Raw genomic sequence first — 22,011 nt, forward strand, 5'->3', positions numbered from 1 at the left:
ACTGGGTTCCTGCTAGCCGGGTCCCCAGTACTAGTGTTCTTTCCCTAAACTGTACCATTGTTCCACTGTTGGCACCCTCTTAGGATTTCCCTAAGCCCCTAGTAAGTGGTACCTCTGGTACCGAGGGCCTTGGAGCTAAAGAGGGCCCCTAAGGGCTGCAGCACAAATTGTGCCACCCTAAGGTCCCACACCAAGCTCATGCAACCTGCCATTGCAGCCTGCATGTCTTGGTGCAGAAAAAAATGAAGAGTCGACATGGCACACAGCTCTGTATGTCATTCCTGCCAGCACTCTATGTGGTATAGGTAAATCACCTCAACAGCAGTCCTAAGGCAGGGTGCAATCTATTGATGTGTGGGCAAATCTGCTGGGGTGAATGTGTCCCTGTGATATCTAAATTCTCCCTTAGATACCACAAGTGCACCAGGAAGACATACGGAGTACATGGACTGGTTACTCATCATTAAGAGTTTTCCAGCTACATGATGGCTTCACTGTACCCCAAGGTGTTTGATACCAAACACGTCATCTTGATAAACCCACGTTGATGCCAGTGCGGTATTTATGAATAATTGCACCCAAAGGGCACCTTAGAGGTGCCCTCTGAAAACCTACTGATCACTAGTGTGTTCACTGACTGGTCTCGACCAGTCAGCCATGCTAGACAAGTGTCTGATACCCTTAGTTGAGAGCCTTCACTCTTGGAGGTCAGGAACAAAGACTGCTCTGGGCGGAGGTGTCCACACCTCTTCCAGGCAGGAACTCCATGTTCAAGTGTGAGGCTTCAAAGGCCCTGCTGTCTTTGTTAGGTGACCCAGGCAGTGCAACACCGACCCCAGTGGTACCGGACACCCTGCACCAAACACCAATAGTGAAAGTCCAGTTTAGATTCCCACAGCACCACGACCGAGCCATTGAGGGATGTCAGCATCACTGAGACCCACTTCGTGAGTGGCCCAGCTGTCCTGATTTTACCCCTGCCAGCGGTTTGCCTCGAACCGCAAGGAGCATCTTTGCGCACCAGCCCATTAGCTCTGCCCAATCTGCGTCCGAGCTACCCGACCTGGGTACTAAAGAACTGGCTATGCTCCCTTGCTCCAAAACTCCTTGTGACCTGAGCCCCTGTTTGGGAGCTCTTGGTCATGTCTCCAAGTCCCCAGTACAGCCTATTTCCAGGTGCCCCCCCCCCCTCAGCATAGCTCACCCAACTACAACCTCACCAGTACCCTGTAAAACCTTGGCAGTTTCCTAAGAATTGCTGGTATTACTTTGGATCTCAGCCCACTACAACTCTGAACCCTGAAGGTGAACCCCTGACACCGACTGTACCTACCTTGATGCATCTCTGACTTTTCCTCCCATAGGATTGGATTGTGCCTAAAAGCGTTCATGTTTGAACGTTTTATTTACCTGTGAGAACAAAAGCAGTACTGACTTTTGGACAAAATTCTTGGTTTTACTAACTATATAAAAAGAAGTGTTCATTTTCTTTTGGATTAATTCTGTGAGTATGTGTCTCATTTATTGCCTCAGTGAGTACAATAAATGCTTAGCACTACCCTCAGATAAGCTTAACTGCCCGCCCACACTAACACAAAAAATAGCGTTAGTATTATCTATTTTAGCCACTGTAAGCCAATTGGGGACCCACTGGACTCTCTACACAGTGTACTTCTTTTTAGTGCACTATACAGAGAGCCAGCTTATTACACAATTGTTAATTGTTTTTAATGCAGTGTTTTTTATTGTATCGTCACTATTTCATCATACCCATCTACTCTTTAATGGCTGTTTGCCGGAATAAAGAGTATGTGTCTCATTTATTGCCTCAGTGAGTACAATAAATGCTTAGCACTATCCTCAGATAAGCTTAACTGCTCGCCCACACTAACACAAAAAATAGCGTTAGTATTATCTATTTTAGCCACTGTAAGCCAATTGGGGACCCACTGGACTCTCTACACAGTGTACTTCTTTTTAGTGCACTATACAGAGAGCCAGCTTATTACACAATTGTTTAATGTTTTTAATGCAGTGTTTTTTATTGTATCGTCACTATTTCATCATACCCATCTACTCTTTAATGGCTGTTTGCCGGAATAAAGATTTAAGACTGGCTAATCTGCCCTATATTAGCCAGGCCTAATGACTAAAATGTAAGGAATGAGAACCAATGCAGCCAGGCATGTGTTCAGTCTCAGACTACATGACCCAACGCATTTTGGCTCCAGTCTAGACATAGCAAATTCAAACATATATCACCTGCAAATCAATCGACAAGACTGGGTGTAGGTTGTAGAACCTTCAGGATAAGTAAGTAAGTAATATATTTATGGTGCAGTTAATTAAAAGATTTACGAACCTTCAGGATAGAGCCTCCATGTATACTCCAACCCGATACATCAGATTGGTCACTTGTGCACTTCCAGCTTTGTGTACAGAAATTCTCCATGCAACCTTCAGTAAGATATCCCTTCTAAAGGCATACACAATCTTTATAGAACTCACTTTGACCTAACTAGTTCAATTACTCTAGTCTCAATTGCCTTCCTTAATTACCTTCCTGTCTTGCACACTAGCAAACATACAGCCTACAGAAGCTGGATCAGTGACACAACATCTTGTTAAACAATATCCTTGACAAAACTATTGTGGCAAAAATATCGTTTATCATAAGATAGTGTTCATATACTTATAATGGTAAATAAAAAAATATTGTGTCAAATATATAATTGACACTAATATTGGCCAAATATTTTTTTCTAATATAAATAGAATTTATAGTAGTAAATGTTGAATATTTTAATATATTATTTAATATATAAAGTTAATTAAATATATTCCACTAACATGTAGTATTATATATATATATATATATATATATATATATATATATATATATATATATATATATATATATATATATATATATATATATATATATATATATATATATATATATATATATCCAGATAGTGTAATAAAAATAATGTATTCTATATTTGAATGTTTTATATTTTTAATTTACTAATAGGAAAATAAATATATATATTCATACTAATCAATTGAAAATATTATTAAAATCTATCTACTGTAAAGCAAATATTTTTCTAAATGTTAGTCTCTCTCTCTCTCACTCTCTCTATATATATATATATGTATATATACATATATATATATATATATATATATATATGAAACCCAAAATGTCCTCAGACGAAGCTGCACTCGACAGCATGTCGTTCCATTCTTTTATGCAACCTGTTAGCAAGAACCAACAATTCATTTTCAAAATTGCTCTTTATTGCCTCTAGTGGAATGCTCATTAGTATCCATGCATGCTGGGATAGATAGTTCATAATACTTTTCCCCTCAGTGGGCTCCCATCAGTGGGTGTTTTATTTCTCCTCATTTTCATGCTGGAATTTGTAGTTTATGTTCCTTTTTCCCTGGTAGGTGTAAGGACGCCAAGAGAAAATTAATATTATTTAACACCCTCCAGTGGGCTTGCCGATGTACATTGATTGGTTCAGTAAAAAAGAGGCAACATCCTCATCGACGACAACATCCTCGTCGACGACAACATCCTTGTCGACGGTGCCTTCTTCGTCGATGAAATCAATGACGATGACCTCCTCTTCGTCGACCACGCCGTCAACGGCACAAAAAGCTTCATCGACGAAAACTAAAGGAAAGACACTGACTCCGTTGACAACTTCCAAATCTTCGTCGACGCATGGTCCTGCTTCCATCTACAATTGTTTCAACTGCGAGCTCGTCGACGGGATCGTTGACGACACACCGCTCACTCGCAACTGCAGCTACTTTCACAGTGGTGACGGCTTCCGTTATCAAGTGCCCAGTTCCGCTGGACTTAAGTCCTATTACTAGTGGTGCTAGTCTTCCAGCTAAACTATTTGAGTCTGCAGAAGAGAACTCTAATGATGGTTCGTATGTTGATGACGGTTTTCATCTTGCGTCCAGTCCTTCAGAACTCAATATAAAATGCCAAGACTATGATGACGATGACCATGATAACGGGAGTACTCTGTTTCCTGTCCATGACGATCAGTTTGATGCACCTCATGAAGTACCAATGAATACCGTTGTCTTTGGTGTCTAACCTCCAACACATGCTGGATGATTACAATCGCAGATTTCCACCATCTGCGCCCAGTTCTCCTGCTCATCCACCTTCGGCACCGGCGCCAGTACCTGCTGCAACGCAAAGGTCACTGATTTGTCCACAGCCTGATGCGAATAATGACGATGATGTGCACCAGGATGATGATGACGTCCTTACGGATTGGGATAACTATAGAGCCCAGATGCCGTCTACTCCTCCGACACCACCCTTGGCTTCCCCGCCGGTGGACATTGAGAGTTTCCACAATCTGATGGTGCGTGCTGCCAAGCGTTTCCATTTAACCCTGGATGTCCAGCAACAAGATTGCTTCCTCTATGATTTCAAAGACCAGCCTCAGAAGCAAGTCCATACCATCCCAATTAACACATTTATCTGGCAAGAGGGGCTTAAACTTACGCAACGGCCTAATTCCATCCCGGCTGTCCTTCCACTTCTTGACAAGAAATACAAGGCTCCCGCAGACTCGCCAGCATGCCTTGTTTCGCACCCTAAAGCGTATTTTGTCATCACGCAGGCGGCACAGAAGAGGTCGCGTAATACGTCAACTCCGTTGACTTCTCCTCCAGATCAGGAAGGGCACCAATTAGACTCTATCGGGAAGAAATTCACCATTATGGCTGCCACAACAGTCAGAGCGGCCAACTCCCTGGCCATCCTCGGATGATATGACCGTCAAATGTGGTCCAAAATTGCGGCTTTGGTTGCCCAGCTTCCAGATTCCACCCGAGCCGAGGCCCAGACAATTGTACAAGAAGGGGAGAAGATCTCCTGATTGCACTGTTGACATTTCCTTAATGGGCTTCAGACAACTTGCCGGTGCTGCTGTTTTAAGACGCCAAGGCTGGCTCAAATCCACGGCTTTTCGGCCTGAAGTACAGGCGAGGGTGCTTGACTTGCCATTTGAGGGTGATTCCCTCTTTGGCAAGCATGTCGATGACGCCTTGGAATCCATAAAAAAGGACACGCATACTGCTCGTGCCTTAGGAACCCTCCAATACCAGAAGCGGCCTTTTCATGGGGCACATGGCAGAGGCACCTCTTCAAATTTTCGTGGCTCCTCCCAGTATCGTTCCTATGGCGACAACAAGCAGAGATATACTTATCAGTCCCAAAATCGACAATCCGATTCAAGACCTTATCGGAGAAAGAATAACTACAGAGGTGGTACAACCTCTTAAAAGCAGTGACTTCCCCAGGACAAAGTGTTCTCCGGTTCTGAAAATTGGAGGTCGAATCTCCCAAAACTACTACAATTGGTCACGCATAACTTTTGGGTCCTAGATGTCATCTTAAAGGGCCACGTCCTCGAATTTACCAAATTTTCCGCCCACCCTCTGGCCCGCCTCCAGCTCATTTGAAAGAACTGTTGGCTCAAGTCAAAATCATGATACAGAAAGGGGCTGTCGAAGTGGTTCCTCGAGAACAACAGGGCAAGGGTTTTTATTCCAGCTTTTTTCTTATCAAGAAAAAGTCAGGAGAGTGGCGCCCCATCCTGGACCTCCGGGCATTCAACAAGTTCATCAAGTCCCAAACATTTCGGATGCTGACCTTACTAGAAATTTTACAGTTTCTCAATCCTGGGGTGTTCCTCTCCACTATCGACCTCCAAGATGCATATTTTCATGTGCCAATACATCACAAACACCGAAAATATCTTCGCTTCACTGTTGGATCGAGACACAATTCAAAGTGTTGCCTTACGGCCTTCGTTCAGCGCCGATAGTTTTCACGAAGATCGTGGCTCCGGTCGCAGCCTTCCTTCGCTTGCAGGGCATTCAATTTTACCCTTACTTAGACGATTGCCTGATAAAAGCTCAGACTTGTCAAGCAACAAGACAACACACTCAGACTTGCCTGTCAGTTTTTCACACCTTGGGCCTTTCCGTCAATCACGAAAAGTCACATATCCGCCGATCACAGCAAAGAGTCTTTCTAGGAGCCTTAATTTAATAGATTCTCGTCTTGCAAAGGTGTTTGTCTCACAGTAGCGACAAGGTCGCATAATCAAGATGGTCGCTCTTCTACGGTCAAAAAGGTCAGTTTCTGTCCGGATGTTGAAATCTTTTCTGGGCATGGCCTCCTCTTGCATACATCTGATTCCACAGTGCAGGCTTCATATGAGAGTCGTCCAAGAGGAGTTGGACAAACACTGGAAACAAATCTCGGGGTCGTTCAACGACAAAGTGTACCTGAACCCCCACATTCAGACGGCATTGGAATGGTGGGCTCACCTTCCAAACATCGCCACCGGACGGCCATTTCAGGACACAGCTCCTACGCTTACCCTCACAACGGACGCCTCCTTGGAGGGTTCGGGGGCGCACCTCGATGGGCTGTCAGTCAAGGGCAAATGGACTGCAGTACTATGCAAATGGCACATAAATCCCCTGGAACTCTTGGCCATCTTTCTCTCCCTAAAATCTTTCAGGATGCTGGTACAAGGAAAGTCACTGCTGGTGCGTACAGACAAAACCACCAGCATCCACTACCTCAACAAACAGGGAGGTACGAGGTCTCTTTTGCTTTCCAAGCAGCCGCAACAAATCTTGGAATGGGCGATTCACCATCAGGTCCACCTGACGGCAGTTCACATGCCGGTGTCTCCAACGCCCTTGCCGACTCTCTCAGCAGATCACATACGGACAGTCACGAGTGGCAACTCCATCAACCGACTCTGGAGTCCGTATTTCGCCAGTGGGGCCAACCATGGCTGGATCTGTTTGCGACTCCGACCAACCGCAAATGCCTATGTTTTGCAAGTCGGCATCCCCACAGAGAATCGAGCGGGAATGCATTTTCGATCAATTGGTCAAACAAATTCGTTTACGCTTTTCCTACGCTCCCTCTGATTCCACGCCTGCTGCACAAGATGAGGCTTCAGCCCTGTCACGTCATACTGAGTGCGCCGGGATGGCCACGTTCTCCATGGTTCACGGATATCCTTCTATTTTCCCAGTGCGATCCGATTCTTCTTTGCCCCCTGCCTCACCTGCTTACCATGAACCAGGGACAGATTTGCCATCCGGATCCAGCGTATCTCCAACTTCATGCCTGGAACCTGAGCACAATGAGTTTGCACGTTTGAATATTGCTCCGGAGTGCAGGGAAGTGCTGGCTCATGCACACGCTCCTTCCACAAGTAAGACCTATCAATTGAAATGGAAGCGTTTTTGTGTCTGGTGTCACAAAGATACCCTCGATCCGATGCACGCCAAGCCAGAACAAATCCTGCCTTTTTTCCTATCTCCGGCAAAGTCAGGATTCTCTCATTCCACTCTAAAAGTCTTTCTGTCAGCGATTTCTCACTTTCGTCATGATGGTTCCACATCACTGTATTTATCTAGGATCATCTGGCAGTTCTTCAGGGGCCTATTACGGATGTTATGCCCATATGCCGTCCGCCGCCTGCTTGGCGCCTGAATCTGGTTTTATCACAGCTCCTCCTACCTCCTTTTGAGCCCATCCATTCAGCTGACTTAAAATTCCTCACATCGAAGGTTGCTCTTCTACTCGCTCTTACATCCTATAGGCGAGTAAGTGACATTCAAGCATTCACCATTTAACCTCCATTTCTTCAATTTTCTAGGGATGGTGTTACTTTACGTACAAATCCCAAATTTATCCCTAAGGTTCCTACTGATTTCCATCTTAATGAGCCTGTCATTCTCAGGACTTTCTGCCCAAATCCCCAGTCTCCCGCTGAGCGTTCCCTTCATTCTTTGGACCTAAAACGCTGCCTTAAATACTATATTCAGCGCACCGCTCCTTTTCAAAAATCAGACCAGCTCTTTGTGGCCTATGACCGAATGCGCGAAGGACAGCCAGTCACTAAACAATCCATTACTAGATGGATTTCTTCTGCCATCTCTTTCTGCCATCAACGGGCTGACAAGCCTCTTTCTGCTCAGGTGCGAGAACACTTGAGGAGGGCTGTTGCATCATCGACCGCCCTCTTTGCTGGAGTGCCTCTGCATCAGATCTGCAGGGCTGCGACGTGGTCTAGCAGACACACGTTCACAAGGCACTACTGTCTGGAGTCAACTGACGCTGCAGACGCTGCTGTGGGTCAAGCGGTGCTACGAAATCTTTTCAACTAAGGTGAGCCTCTGTTGCTTCCCGCCTCTTGTCATAAAAGGTTTTGCCGTATGTTTATATATATGCAATGTTCATATGTGCACTTATTCATACTTACTTTGGTGTTAAACTGCCCTTTATGACTCATGTATTGGTTTACTGCTTTCTATTCTTATTCAAGCATGTGAATCTATGAAAGACACCACTAATACTGGAGAGGAACATTTGTTACTTACCTGTAAACTGTGGTTCTCCAGTATTGGTGTCTTTCATAGATTCACATGCGACACACCCTTCCTCCCCTCAGAGGCTCTCTTCTCCTCATGCACTATGGCTCTCTTTGGTGCTACGAAAATCTGAGGGCTTGAGCTTCTGAGGATAAGGTTCTAAAGGGTGCTGCTGCCTGATTGGCTGGAATGTGAACTATTATAATGACACTGATATGTTACTAAAGTGAATGTTGCCTTTAAGGCTTCTATGGGCCCTTTTAGTTCTATGGCACTTTTAACTTTATTTCTATATTTTATATTATATGTATTACATTTTATATGTATATATATAATTATTATATATTTTTATATATATATATATATATATATATATATATATATATATATATATATATATATATATATATAACTGCTATTTTATGTACCGTGGAACTCCCACTTCGACGACGATATATATAACTGCTATTTTATGTACCGTGGAACTCCCACTTCGACGACGGGGAATATTCAAGCATGTGAATCTATGAAAGACACCAATACTGGAGAACCACAGTTTAAAGGTAAGTAACAAATGTTCTTCTTTTCAGTGCGGTGGTGCGAGCTTCACAGCTAGACAACAGTTTGTTAATATGAAACCAAAAATTTCCTCTGAAGAATCTGCACTCAACAGCATGTCGTTCCATTCTTTTAGGCAACCTGCAATTCCAAAAACAATATGTTTTCTACCTTACACGTTTCGGGCTGCCAAAACCCTTTTTCACAGGCTCCTCTCATGGCATCCACACAATTAGCACGAACCAACAGTTCATTTTCAAAATTGCTCTTTATTGCCTCTAGTGGAATGCTCATTAGTATCCATGCATGTTGGAATAGATAAATACTTTTTCCCCTCAGTGGGTTCCCAACAGTGGGTGTTTTATTTCTCATTTTTTACATGCTGGGATTTGTAGTTCATGTTCCTTATACCCTGGTGGGTGTAAGGATGCCAACAGATAAATATTATTATTTACCACCCTCCAGTGGGCTTGCCGATGTATGCATTATCTCGTAGAGACTCTATCTAGCTGCAGATTCCTTACAGCCCCACCTATGCCTCCCCGCTTTCTGGACTGATGTTGTAGGTCTAGCGTTACCTTCCTTTCAGGGCCCTAGTTTTGCACATGCTATATCAGTCACTTTGTGGCTCTGCGCTTCTGATGTGGAAAAAACGAAAAATACTGAGGTCCGCGTACCTGGGTGGAGTAAATGTATGCGTGCAATGTCATAACGGACGCTACCGAAGCTAACGATGTCAGGCAGAGCCGAATGGAGCCCCCCTATGTTGCGGGCAAGGGGTATTGCTCAGCAAAAGTTTCCAGATCCAGCCTGACACCTGGGAAATTCAAAGGTAAGGAATTTGCTGCTCGATACAGTCTCTACCAGATAATGCGTTACCAAAGATAAGTAACTTGTTCATCAATGTAACTTGCCAGAGCACATAAAAATGGAGGGTAGACCCATTCCTCCCACCATCCCATGTACATACGTGTGTAACTGGGGCCAAACCAGTCCCCATTGAGGTGCCCTTGGTTTGTTTTTTTAAACTCTTTTTATTGCAAATATATAAAGAGACAGCAGCACTGTTAAAGAAATGAGCAATACAATTTACAGCAACAATACATAGATTGTAAATCGTCAAAGACATCACACAAAAGAAATCTCTCGTTTGGACTCAAGAGGATAGATCTTCCTCTTCAGCGGGTATCAATGGTGCCTCACAGATGTTGCCTCTGTATGAGTTCCAGGCACCGCAACTTGCGGACCACTTTTTTGGACACCCCCTTACAATATATACAGTCTTTTTTCGAAATATGTTCCAGTCCATGTTTCGCTTCCATTGTATCAGTGTGGGAGGAGTATCAGATCCCCAGCATTGCGTTATGTCCCGTTTCGCTGCCGAAAGACCCAGAGTTACCCAGGTCCTCTTGGAGGTAGTGAGGTCAGTGGGTTCCCAAATGTTAAGGATGCAGCACTTCGCCTCAGGGTGTATGTGTTTGTTCAAGACAGACCTAAAGATGTGGTGTACCGCTTGCCAAAACCCCTGAATACGATCACAGTCCCAAAGAATGTGCATAAATGTGCCTGCCTGTCCACATCCCCTACGGCACTCCCCTCTACCCCCCTTCCATGTGCACCATTTGTGGTCCCGTGACGTAGGTCCTATGGAGGACCTTCAGCTGGACTAGCCGTAATCGAGCGGATATACCCACCTACGGAGGGGACGCAACCACCTCCCGCCATTCATCCTCATCTATTTCAAGGCTGTCTGCTACCCAATGCCCCTTAAGTGTTTTATAAGTAAGGGAGACTGCCTTTTCCGGCAAGTAGCCATCCAAGAGTCGATCCTCCAGCGTCAGGGAGTGAGGTGCCCTTTGGTATAGCCGAGCATAGTGCATGACGAATCTGTAGATAACGGAAAAACTCTGAGTCTGCCATTTCAAATCATTGTTGTAATGTTGAAAACGGCACCACATCTCCCTATGACCAGAGATCACCTATTTGCGAGATGCCAATTAAATCCCATCTATCAAACCCTTTGGAGGTCCGTATCTGGCCGAGTTCTGCTCCAGCCCATGCTTTTATGAACGTCATGCCAGATCTTTACGGCATGCTTTGTAGGGCCGCTGTGTGAGTTTTTCCGTGGGTGAGTAAAGCTCAGTGCCAAAGATTTCGCCTGGCAGCTTCCATGGCGTATCCTGGTTCATGAGGGCCGCGATAGGTGGCTTGGTTAATGGCTGTCAGCTGAGTGGCCCAATAATATTTCTTTATGTCCGGGAGGCTAATGCCTCCATCGAACCAGTTTCTTGTGCGCTATACAGGGTCTCCCTTTCCAGATCAGTTCCCTTTGGAGGCTCTCGATTTCCCTGAAATGAAAACGGGTTGGGCGCGTTTTGCAGTGCATACAGGAAGCGGGGCAGGGCCATCATTTTAAATAAGGCTGCCCGTCCCAGGAGCGAAAGAGGGGGCGTCTTCCAAGTGGCGATATCTCTCTGAAGGGTCTCTAAATATGCAACTTAGGGTCAGGAGTAACAAATATTCCCAGGTAGCGAAATCCACCATGTGTGATCTGTATGGGGCAATCATTGAATAAACGAGGGGGGGAGCCCTTGAGCACATAAAGTATGGATTTGTCCTAGTTGATCGAGAAGCCAGAATACCGCCCAAATACCTCAAAGATGTGGAGGACACTCTGAGTGATCTGCGCGGGGATGCTAAAAAACTTGAATGCCATCCGCATATAGTGAGATGCGATCATCCCAGTGCGCAGTCCACCTTAGGCCTCGTATGACGGGGTCCTGTTGGATCTAGGCCGCCAGGGGTTCAAGGCACAACGCAAATAATAATTGTGTCAGGGGACACCCTTGGCGAGTGCCCCGGCTAAGTGCGAAGGCCGCACCGCAATGAGATATGACCATTCTACGGTGTCAAATGCAATTGAGGCATCCAAGGAAATTAAAATGGCATCTTCCTGTATCGTGTCAATTCTACCCATCACTCCATGCACTTGCCGCAAGTTAAGGACCATATTCCGCTGGGGCATAAAACCTGATTGATCAGCATGAACCAGACCATTTATAACCTTAATTAATCTAGTTGCAAGCAATTTGGCGAGGATTTTAGGCTCCACATTGAGAAGGGAGATGGGCCTATGGCAGAGCAGAGATCCCTTAGTTTGCCTTCTTTGTGGATGACTACCAGTGAAGCCAAACTCTGGTCCGGTGGAAAAGTGCCTATTTTTCTACTGTCTTCGTACTTGGTTTTAAATGAGGGGAAAGCCAGTCAGTCAGTCAAAAGCTTTATTATTGGCTAAAAACCATAAAAGCACATATATACAAACATTTGAATAACAACATACCAATATCCCACAATACAATATACTCATAATGAAGAGCAATACTCCTAAAACAGTTTTTTAAATACAGCATCAAAACCATAAAAGAGTCCTAGACAATTTAAAACAAGACAAATAGAGAAATAGGATCAGTCCCTTCACGTATTAGTTTTAAGGATTCCCTGTAGAGTACAGTGTTTATGCGAGCGCGGGTGTAGCAGGTAATTGTTTTTTAATTTTTGCGCCTCTCGCACATCACGTAGACAAAAGGTATCTGGAGGTCGCGAACACAATCAGGGGGGCGGTGTCATATTTCAGTATTCTAAATACTTCCCTGTAATCCCTGAGTCCCATAGACTTACAAAGTTGGACAATCCATTTAGCTCTGGCCTTAGAGTAGAAAGGGCAGAAGAGCAGAACGTGCAGAACCGTCTCTTCACAGCTTTCACACCCTGGGCATGAGCTAGGAACATGGAAAGCGATTGACCACTTGTTTGTCACTGCCCTCACTGGGAGTATCCCATGTCTAAATTGGACATATAATTTCTTCGCCAGAGAGAGCTGGATTTCGTCCAGGAATTTCTCAAAATGATAATTATCCTTGACCTCCAGAAATCTACTGGTCAACTTTCCCAGAGATGGATTTGATGATACATGATCCATTCGATATTGTTTGAGTAAGTTGACCAACAACCTTTTGGGCGTCTGGGCGCATGTTTGCTCTGGAGAGAGCCAGATGTCTCCCCTACCCAGTGCGTGGCAGAGCTGCTTAACATATTTTAGCCAGGGAATTTTCCCCACACCCCTTATGGTCAATAGATCCCTTAGGTCATCCCTATAGCTTAGCAACTCTAGGGTAGACCAGAGACGCCTCCAGTACAGCAAAGGTCCATTAGAAATGACCCCCTGTATGGGGGCCAGACCCAAGCCCAACCGTAACGGGATAAAAGGTGTACTCTGGGGGAGACTCAATAAGCGGCTAATGAAGCTGTTCTCAGTGATAGACAGAGAGGTGGCGCTAACATGGCCCCATAGCTCGACTCCATAAAGCGCCCCACCTCTCCCCTGAGCCTTATAGATTTCTACTGGCGGTCCCAAGGTTTTAAATGAACACTCATTGTTAACCTTTAAAATACCGCCAGAGGCTTGAGCCAACTTCATATTTGCCTTGGCCATATGTGACCCCCATTCCATCTTGTCATTTAGTGTTACTCCTATGTAGTCAAAGGTGGAGACTCTTTCCAGCACCGAGCCATCCAAGTGAGGGTGGGGGCTGTTGAGTGATTTAGCGTTGAAAACTATGAATTTGGTTTTAGAGAGGTTGATCTCCAAGTTTCTGGTTCTGCAAAAAGAGCAGAACGCCTCCAGTGTTCGCTGAATCCCCATGGAAGATTTTGATAACAAAAGGGTGTCATCAGTGAACATCAGGGCTGGTATCTTGCGGGCTGCTAGACTAGGAGAATCTAAATCCCTCGCGCCCAATAGATGGTCAATTAATCCATTGAGGAACAGAGAGAAAAGCGTGGGGGCCAACACGCATCCCTGCCTCACACCCTTCTCCACCGGTAAGAAAGCGGGTGTACTCTTCGCTGGGGGAAGTAGATCAGTGTGCGAAAACAGGCTTAAAGTGGGCTATCCAGACCTCTTCACTCAAGTTAGGTATTAAGGCAGACGTCTCCTCTAACGATCCTGTTCTAACTAGGTTCCAGAACGCCCTGTAGTCACGCCCGTCCAAGGCTTCTTTTATACTTGCCCATCTTAAAGCCTCCCATTCCGACTTGGACTCCGAGATTATACTTTTGGACATAACTCTAGCCACTCTAATGCTCTACACAGAACCAGTTTTAACCTCCCTAAAAAGTGCACGTTTAGCCTCCCTACAGGTTTTATTGAACCATTGGGCCTGTTTTTTTGGTCGTGTTCGCTTGTTTACTGTGGTATAAAAATAGTTGGCCATAGTGGAGATTAAATTAATGTGGATATGGTCAAACACTTGAAACTAAGGAAGATCATATTTGGCAGCCGGGAGTTCAAAAGCCTCTGCTAAGGAGCGGGCTGCGTGTTGATATAGCTCAGCTATTTTGAAGGGGGCTAGCACAAACTTGGCCCACCCAATGCGTCTGCCACCCGCAACTGAGATTAAGTTCGTATCAGCATGGGTCTCTATCTCCCCCAATCCATGTTGGTAACCCAGTGTGTATTTTAGTTCTAGTGACAAAAGGTTGTGGTCACTATCTACCCTTTGGATTACGCAGAAAGCCCTTATTTGAGACCAAAATTCTACATTGAACATAATATAGTCAATGGTTGTGCTTTTCCCCACTCTATTATAAGTACAATTCCCTGGGACATCGGTAGTGAATCTGCCATTACAGGCTCTGAGAGAGTAAGTTACTAAGAGCTTATTGATCTGCAGGGCCAATGGTGTTAGGCGCTTAGCCGGATACATGGAACACTCCTGTATATGCCAAATGGAATCCTCTTTTATAGTTACAGAAGGGATCCCAGCCAGGGGTTCAAAGTGACAGTTGAAGTCACCCCCGATAATTTAATGTGTCGGTGGCGAAAATAATGAAAGAAGTTCATCGAGAGCCTCTAGCATGGATAACCCCAGCACGTGGGGAGTAGGGCACAAATATATGTTACAAACCAGCACCGTCGACCTATCCATATATTTAAGGGCGATACAGAGAATGTCCAGGGAAAGCAAGTCTGGGCACATTTCGAATAGTTCAATTGGAAGCCCATTGGGACCTGTGGCTTTCCCTGATTTAAGACTCTGAATGGCCTGCGCTATCTCTGCAGTCGTTATAGGGCTGTCTGAGAATATACAGTCATCAGGGGAAAGTGTTGGCAATTTGATATCTCGCAGGAGGTCCCTAGAGTCTTTCAACCCCAGAGGTGACGTGGAGCTGTAAATTGCATGAAAGTGCTTAGCAAATGTCTCTGCTATTGCCGTTGGGTCCCTAATTACACTGCCTCCATCTCCCCTCAAAATGGAGACCACTGTGCTGGCTTTTTCCTTCTTGTCAATCCATGTGATCAGTTTGCCTGCCTTGTCGCCCGGTCATAAATCTTACCCTCTCTTTGCGCGCCCCACTCCTTGGCCTTATCCGTCGCCAGGTGTTTACATTCTTACCTTTTGAAGTGTAAGAGGTGAAGTGTATCTGGAGAAGGAACCCCGTCAGAAAGCCTCTTGAGTTCCAATATATCAGATTTAATTTTTTCCAATTCTCTATGCTTCTCTTTCTTAGTACCGGCTATAAGTGATATGGCGTTGCCTCGTACAACTGCCCCCCATAGTATCTGAGGGGAGTCGATGGACCCCTGATTTTCATGAAAATACAACCGGATAGCTTTCAAGAGTTCTTTCCTGACTTGTGGGTTTTGTAGATACCATGGGTTTATAGGCTCAATACCCCCAATTTGTAGGTTCCCCCAACCCCATTTGTACCCATAGGGGGGAATGATCTGAAATACCCCTGGCTAGGTGTTTGGCCTCTCGGATATATGTTGTTTGCGTGGCGGGGCAAGCACATAGACAATACGAGAGAAGCTCCTGTGGGCACCCGAGAAAAAGGTGTGTTATATAGTGGTGGGGTGGAGTGTCCTCCATGTGTCTGTCAGAGGTGCCCTGGTTTGATGTTAATACTATCCATCAAAGATAAAGAACTTATTCCTCAAGCAAAAATCAATCATATCTAGAATCATCTTATTGTGCATCAAGAAGGATAATGGCATTCCTTTCAAGAAGTAGCAACATGCCTTCAGACCCAAATTATGGGTCATAATATTCCTCCCGTTCAAGCAATCCTTTGCTCCGCCAATCCTTTAGTCTGTCCCAGTATGTCCAATTGGCAGCATCAATGTCTAATTTCCTACATGATGTGTAACATGCGCCATCAGATAACTGTCTGCATCCTTCTGCTAAGCATTTGTCTTTAGGCAAAACAACAAAGTTGCCTCCCTTGTCAGCGTTACGAATCACAATGTCATCCTCTGTCTGCAATTCGGTAAGGGCCCTCCTTTGTGCTGTAGTCAAATTAAAGGATTTGTTGCCATGCCTAAACCTAAGATCCTTAAAATCCCTGATGACTCCCTTCAAAGACATCAATACCATCAAAGGGTAAAGCAGGCGTAAACACAGATTTGGGGCGAAACCCACTAGGGCAATTCCAATCATGTGGGATTTGTAAATTATCCAAATTGAGAATGCCATCTTCGTGACATTCAGTGAGTTCATCAAGATCACACAGCATATGCAGTTGATTAATATCACTACATAGTGATGATGGTAGACAAGATAGATCATTTAGCTCTAAGCATTTTTTTTAGTTTTAATTTTCTAGTGAAATTAAACAAATCATTTTGGCTTTGTGTGTAGTTAAAGGTAGAGGTCGGAGGAAAAGAAAGACCAAAGGAAAGCGCATCTATATGGATTTGGGTGAGGGAAAATCAGAAAAATTTACCACAATGGTGTCATGTCCCATTATTTCACTGTGGTTTTGACTCTTGTGTCCATTCCCACAAGCTGTCTCCTTTTCTTGTTTTGCTTGTATCTTTTTTGTTTACACTTTTTCCTACTCGCCCTCTTCCTCTTGCTGTTCCATGAAAGGACTGGAACTCAAAATGACTCTGAGTCCTGATCAGAACTTGGAACTCCTTAAAAGGAGTTTCTTTTTGGGCCTGACATATCTGACCCCACTGTCAGTGGTGCCTTTCCTCTCTTCTGATTTCTCCTGTCTGCTTACAGTGCCTGTCTCTGGGTGAGTAACCTGATCAGGCTGCAGGCCCTCCACACTTTTGGGATCAGTACCTTGTAATGTATCATATTTTTGGCAAAGGTCAAAAACCGCCCGTTCATAAAGTCTTTGTAATTGCAATAAAATGTTCTCTGCTTCTTCATTTTTGTTTCCTCTCCTGACTTCATCATCGTTTCTGTTAGTTCCTCCATACCAGCATCACTTTTCAACAGTTCTGCACTCACATCTTCAATCTCCGCCAATAGTTTGTCCCTGTCTTTCCATGCATATATAATCAAAATGTGTAGCATAGTTGTTGAACATTCATGGAAGTTCATGGACCATTCTTGCAGCATCTCTGGGGTTTTCCTAGATAGGTGCCGTCAAGATCTTCAGACCATGCAGGATTTTTCCACAGTTGATATATTTTTGTATAGACATGGCTTTCCGCCATTTAGATAATCATTACTTGTGAGCCTTCTAAAGTTCGTCCCATAGCTGTTTTTAGAGATATATATTTTTCAGACCAAAGTGCCCTAAAGCATTTCAGAAGGCACTCAACACCGTTTAACCATCAGGCATTAGAATGCAGTTCGTCTTGCTGCATATAAAACGCTGTGCTGCAATAATGTCGAACCGTACAACATCTTAGCCTCTGCCACTGTCGATGTATATATTATATATATATATATATATATATATATATATATATATATATATATATATATATATATATATATATATATATATATATATATACACACAATCAAACCACACAAAATATAAAACATTTAATAAGATTTAATATATTAATTAATGTACACAATAATAAAAATATAACAAATTGAAAAATCCCCAGACCACATTAACAAAAAATACTATAAACATTACATTAATGTTAAACATAAAATATAAAGGAATTAGTGCTATAAACTATATTTAACCATGATTATTAAAACTATCCGAGTGTAAGTATATTAAATATTCAATTCCCACTCTAGTTTATGCAATAGCTGGGAAAGAGTTGGATTTTGGAGGGGTTAACTTTACTATTCCTACTCCAGTCTGTGCAACAGTGGGGAAAGCATTGGATTTCAGAGTGGTGATATTTACTATTTCCTTTCAAGTCAGCACAATAGTAGGTCAATTGTTGGACTTTGATGGGGTAAAATGTACTATTCCCACCCGGTCTGTGCAACAATAGGGAAAGTGTTGAATTTCAGAGAGGTGAAATTTGCTATTCCCTCTTCAGTCATCGGAACAGTAGGGAAAGTGTTGGACTTTGGAGGGGAAACATTTACTATTCCCACTCCAGTCTGTGAACCAGTAGAGAAAGTGTTGTATTTTTGAGGGGTGTGATTTACTATTCACAATCCAAACAGCGCAACATTAGGGAAAGTGTCAAATTGCAAAGAGGTTAATGTTACTATTCTTTTTTTTTTATTTAAAAAAAAAATTATTTAGAAGATTTTCTATACTGCATTTTAAACAAGAGTAGGGAACGTACTTCACTTTAAACACATTACATATATAAGTAACACCATGAAGGTGGAAAAAATATTAAACTCTTAAAATAAAAATTATTAATTAACTTAAAAATATATGTATGTAATAAAAAATAAAACAACATTGATCAATTTACATCATTGCTATTAATTAAAATTATTAATGATCAATTAATAAAGAATTCTTATTCAATTATAAATTAATTACCTTCCCACTCTACACCCCTCCAAACCTATGGTTTGTAGAGTGCACCTAAAATATAACTTAAAAAATAGGTAGTTCATAATTTACATATTTAAAATCAATTAAATATTTAACAATTAATAATTAATTGTGAATTCTTTATTACCTAATTAACTCCCAGCCTTGACCACTGCAGACCTAGCAGCCCAAAACTAAAATATAATTACAATAATTAAATATTCCATAATTTAAATATTTAAAATCAAATAATTAATTTACAAATAAGAATTAATAATTACATAGCTAAATAATTAAATACTGTCCCACCCTATAACCCTACAAAACTAGAACCCCACAATATCAGTAAAAATAAATCAGTATTCCATATTTTACATAATTACATTTTAAATAAATAATTGATGACCAATTATCAATAAATTATTCATTAATATTACTTTACTTCCCACCCTAGACCCCTACACACCTAGCAGGCTGCATCTAAATGTAAGTTAAAAAAACAAGTATTCCATAAATTACATAATTTAAATCAATTAAATAATGTATTGGAAATTCATTGGTAACTCATTATTAATTAATGAACTTCCCACCCTATACCCCTCCCAACCTAACCGTCTGCAAATAACATATAACAAAAATAAATCATTATTACATAAGTTACATATTATCAATCATATAATTAAATACCTTCCATTAAATAATTAATAATAAATATTAATTAACATCCCACCCTATCCCCCTATAAACCTAACAACCCGCTAAAACTATAAATTACTATAAAAATCTAAATAAAATAATTTTATGTCACATACAATTACAAGGTATGTTTTTAAAAAATAATGGTTATATAAAATTTAGTAACACAAAATAAGTATAGCAACTAAAACACATGAAAATTATTAAAACGCATTATTTTTTGCCACTACTTTATTGAATCGAATTTTAAAAAGATCATTATTATATAAATTGACATTATTTACCTAAAGAATGATATTCTCATCAACGATATGTTTGCATTGCAATATTTATGTATCACAATATTTATTTTCCGATATTTCTGCCTCCAGATATTTGTATTTCAATATTTTGTCCAAATATCACAGAAGATGTGTCTCTAGAATTAAGAAGTGGATTACAATGCGTCCTGTAAAGGCTCCAACTGATGGTTGGAGCCTTCTGGGCTGCATCGTAATAGACCCCTTGGTTTAGTTTCCGACTGCAGCATTACAATGGAAACTAAACCGGCCTGTCATTCCGGCTGGCTTCCGACTGGCTCAAGCCTTCCCGCCCTTGGGATTATGATGCACGGTTTCCGGTATGGTCTCCATGCCGGTCTGTCCGACATGGAAATCGTGTTGGAAAGCAAGTTCACTGTGCACCCATTGGGTGCACGGTCTCCCTTCGCGGGCCGAGGGCACACCTATGGTGCCCCACTGTTGATCCCTGCACCCCGTGGCAAGCCCCTTGAGAAGCCAGCCACGGGGTTCAGGGATGAACAACACCTCCCATTTCCCTATGGGAGCATGTATCCCGGACAGTTTACGGCCGTAATGCATGCTCCCATAGGCAAATGTAGGAATGCTACCGAACAGTGTTCGGCCGCATCCTAATTAGGCGGTGGGGACTACCGGTTGGTCGCAGACCAGAGACGGTGTTGGGTGGACTTAGGTACGCCCGACATCGGAATGAGCCACTGAGAATTACAGATATATTTGGTGGCGTGGTGTTGCCTGCTTAGGCTTACTGAAATCCCTCACAGCAGCCATTACCTACAAAAATGCTTTAAAAAACTATCATAAAGCTTGTGCCCTGACCAGGGCCAACTACGTCACTTAAACTATAACTGACGCAGCTAAGAAATCGAAAGTATTATTTGGTCTGGTCAAAAATCTCGCCGGATCCTTCACCACAGCAAAACTTCCTCCTTTGTCGAGCAGTAAGTGCGACGAAATTGCGCAGTTCTTTGTCACTAAAATTGACAAAATCTATCAGGACATTTCTGCTTAAAGTGATAATATTACTCTTCAAGCATCCTCCGATAACTTTGAGGGTACCTTTCATTCCTCTGCTTCTACCTCAGGTCTGTTGCGTTCATGGCCTGACCTGGATCCCAATGTATTTCACGAGATCCTATGCAAGGTAAAATCTGGCTCCCCACCAATCCCCTGCCCATCTCAATACTTTGGTCACTTGATCCTCCACATCTCTCTGCTATCTGCACTAGTCTTAATCTATCTTTAAAGACGGCTACTGTTCCTGCCAGCTGGAAGCATGCAATGGCCACGCCCTTGCTAAAAAAGCCCACTGCAGACCCCAAGGTGCTCTCCAATTTCCTCCCCATTTCCTTGTTACCAGCTTTTTCCAAAGTGTTGGAAAGACATATTCATCACCATCTGTATCAGTTCACTATTACCAACAACCTACTGCATCCCTCCCAGTCAGGATTCCGCCCTGGTTTCTCCACAGAAACTACGCTTCTCGGCGTCACAGAGATCCTTCGGTACCTGCTAGACAGGGCCGAGACCGCCGCACTGATACTACTTGATCTCAGTGCGGCGTTCGATACTGTCTCGCATAAAATTCTTCTTAAATCCTTAGACGCTATGGGCATTAGAGGTCTAGCCCTTGATTGGCTGGCCTCGTTCCTGACTGACCGCACATTTCAAATTTTACCCCACTCAGCTTCCTCCAAAACCTATCCTTCACCCCATGGTGTCCCTCAGGGTTCGATTCTAAGTCCCCTTCTTTTCAACCTTTATGTCACTCCCCTGGCCCAAATTGCTGACAGAGTCGGATTAACCTTATTTTCTTAAGCCGACGATTCGCAGGTCGTCTTCTCCCTCTCACAATCTGATCAGGCCTCCATCTCCCTCCTTCAGTCTGGACTTGGGGGAGTCGCTAGGTGGATGAACTCTAACTTTCTCAAACTGAACGGAGGGAAGGCTGAAGTTTTGGTCCTTGGGCAAAAACAAGATCTCTGGACCGCTAGGCACGTGCCTTCCGAGTTAGGCTCGCTCCCATCTCCTACCGAGCATGTGCGTAACCTGGGTGTGACCATAGACAATGGTCTGACAATCCAAAGTCAGGCCAACAAAGTCTCTTCAACCTGTTTTACCATCTTACGTTGGCTGAAGAAGATACTTTGGATGCTGCCAACCGACACCAGGAGGTCTGTGGTGAACGCCTTGGTTACCTCCCGGTTGGACTATGGCAACATACTCTACCTGGGGGTGACCAAGG

At 43.2% G+C, this 22,011-nt stretch overlaps 1 protein-coding gene across 1 annotated transcript in view; it reads left to right on the top strand.

The window, feature by feature from the left end:
* SPTBN5 (spectrin beta, non-erythrocytic 5) overlaps positions 1-22,011 on the top strand; it is a 2,284,272-nt gene that overhangs the window by 517,295 nt on the left and 1,744,966 nt on the right. The gene's annotated exons all lie outside the window — the stretch shown is intronic.

This window comes from Lissotriton vulgaris, chromosome 9 (genome assembly GCF_964263255.1).
Source record: "Lissotriton vulgaris chromosome 9, aLisVul1.2, whole genome shotgun sequence".
In the NCBI taxonomy this organism is placed as follows: Eukaryota; Metazoa; Chordata; class Amphibia; order Caudata; family Salamandridae; genus Lissotriton; species Lissotriton vulgaris.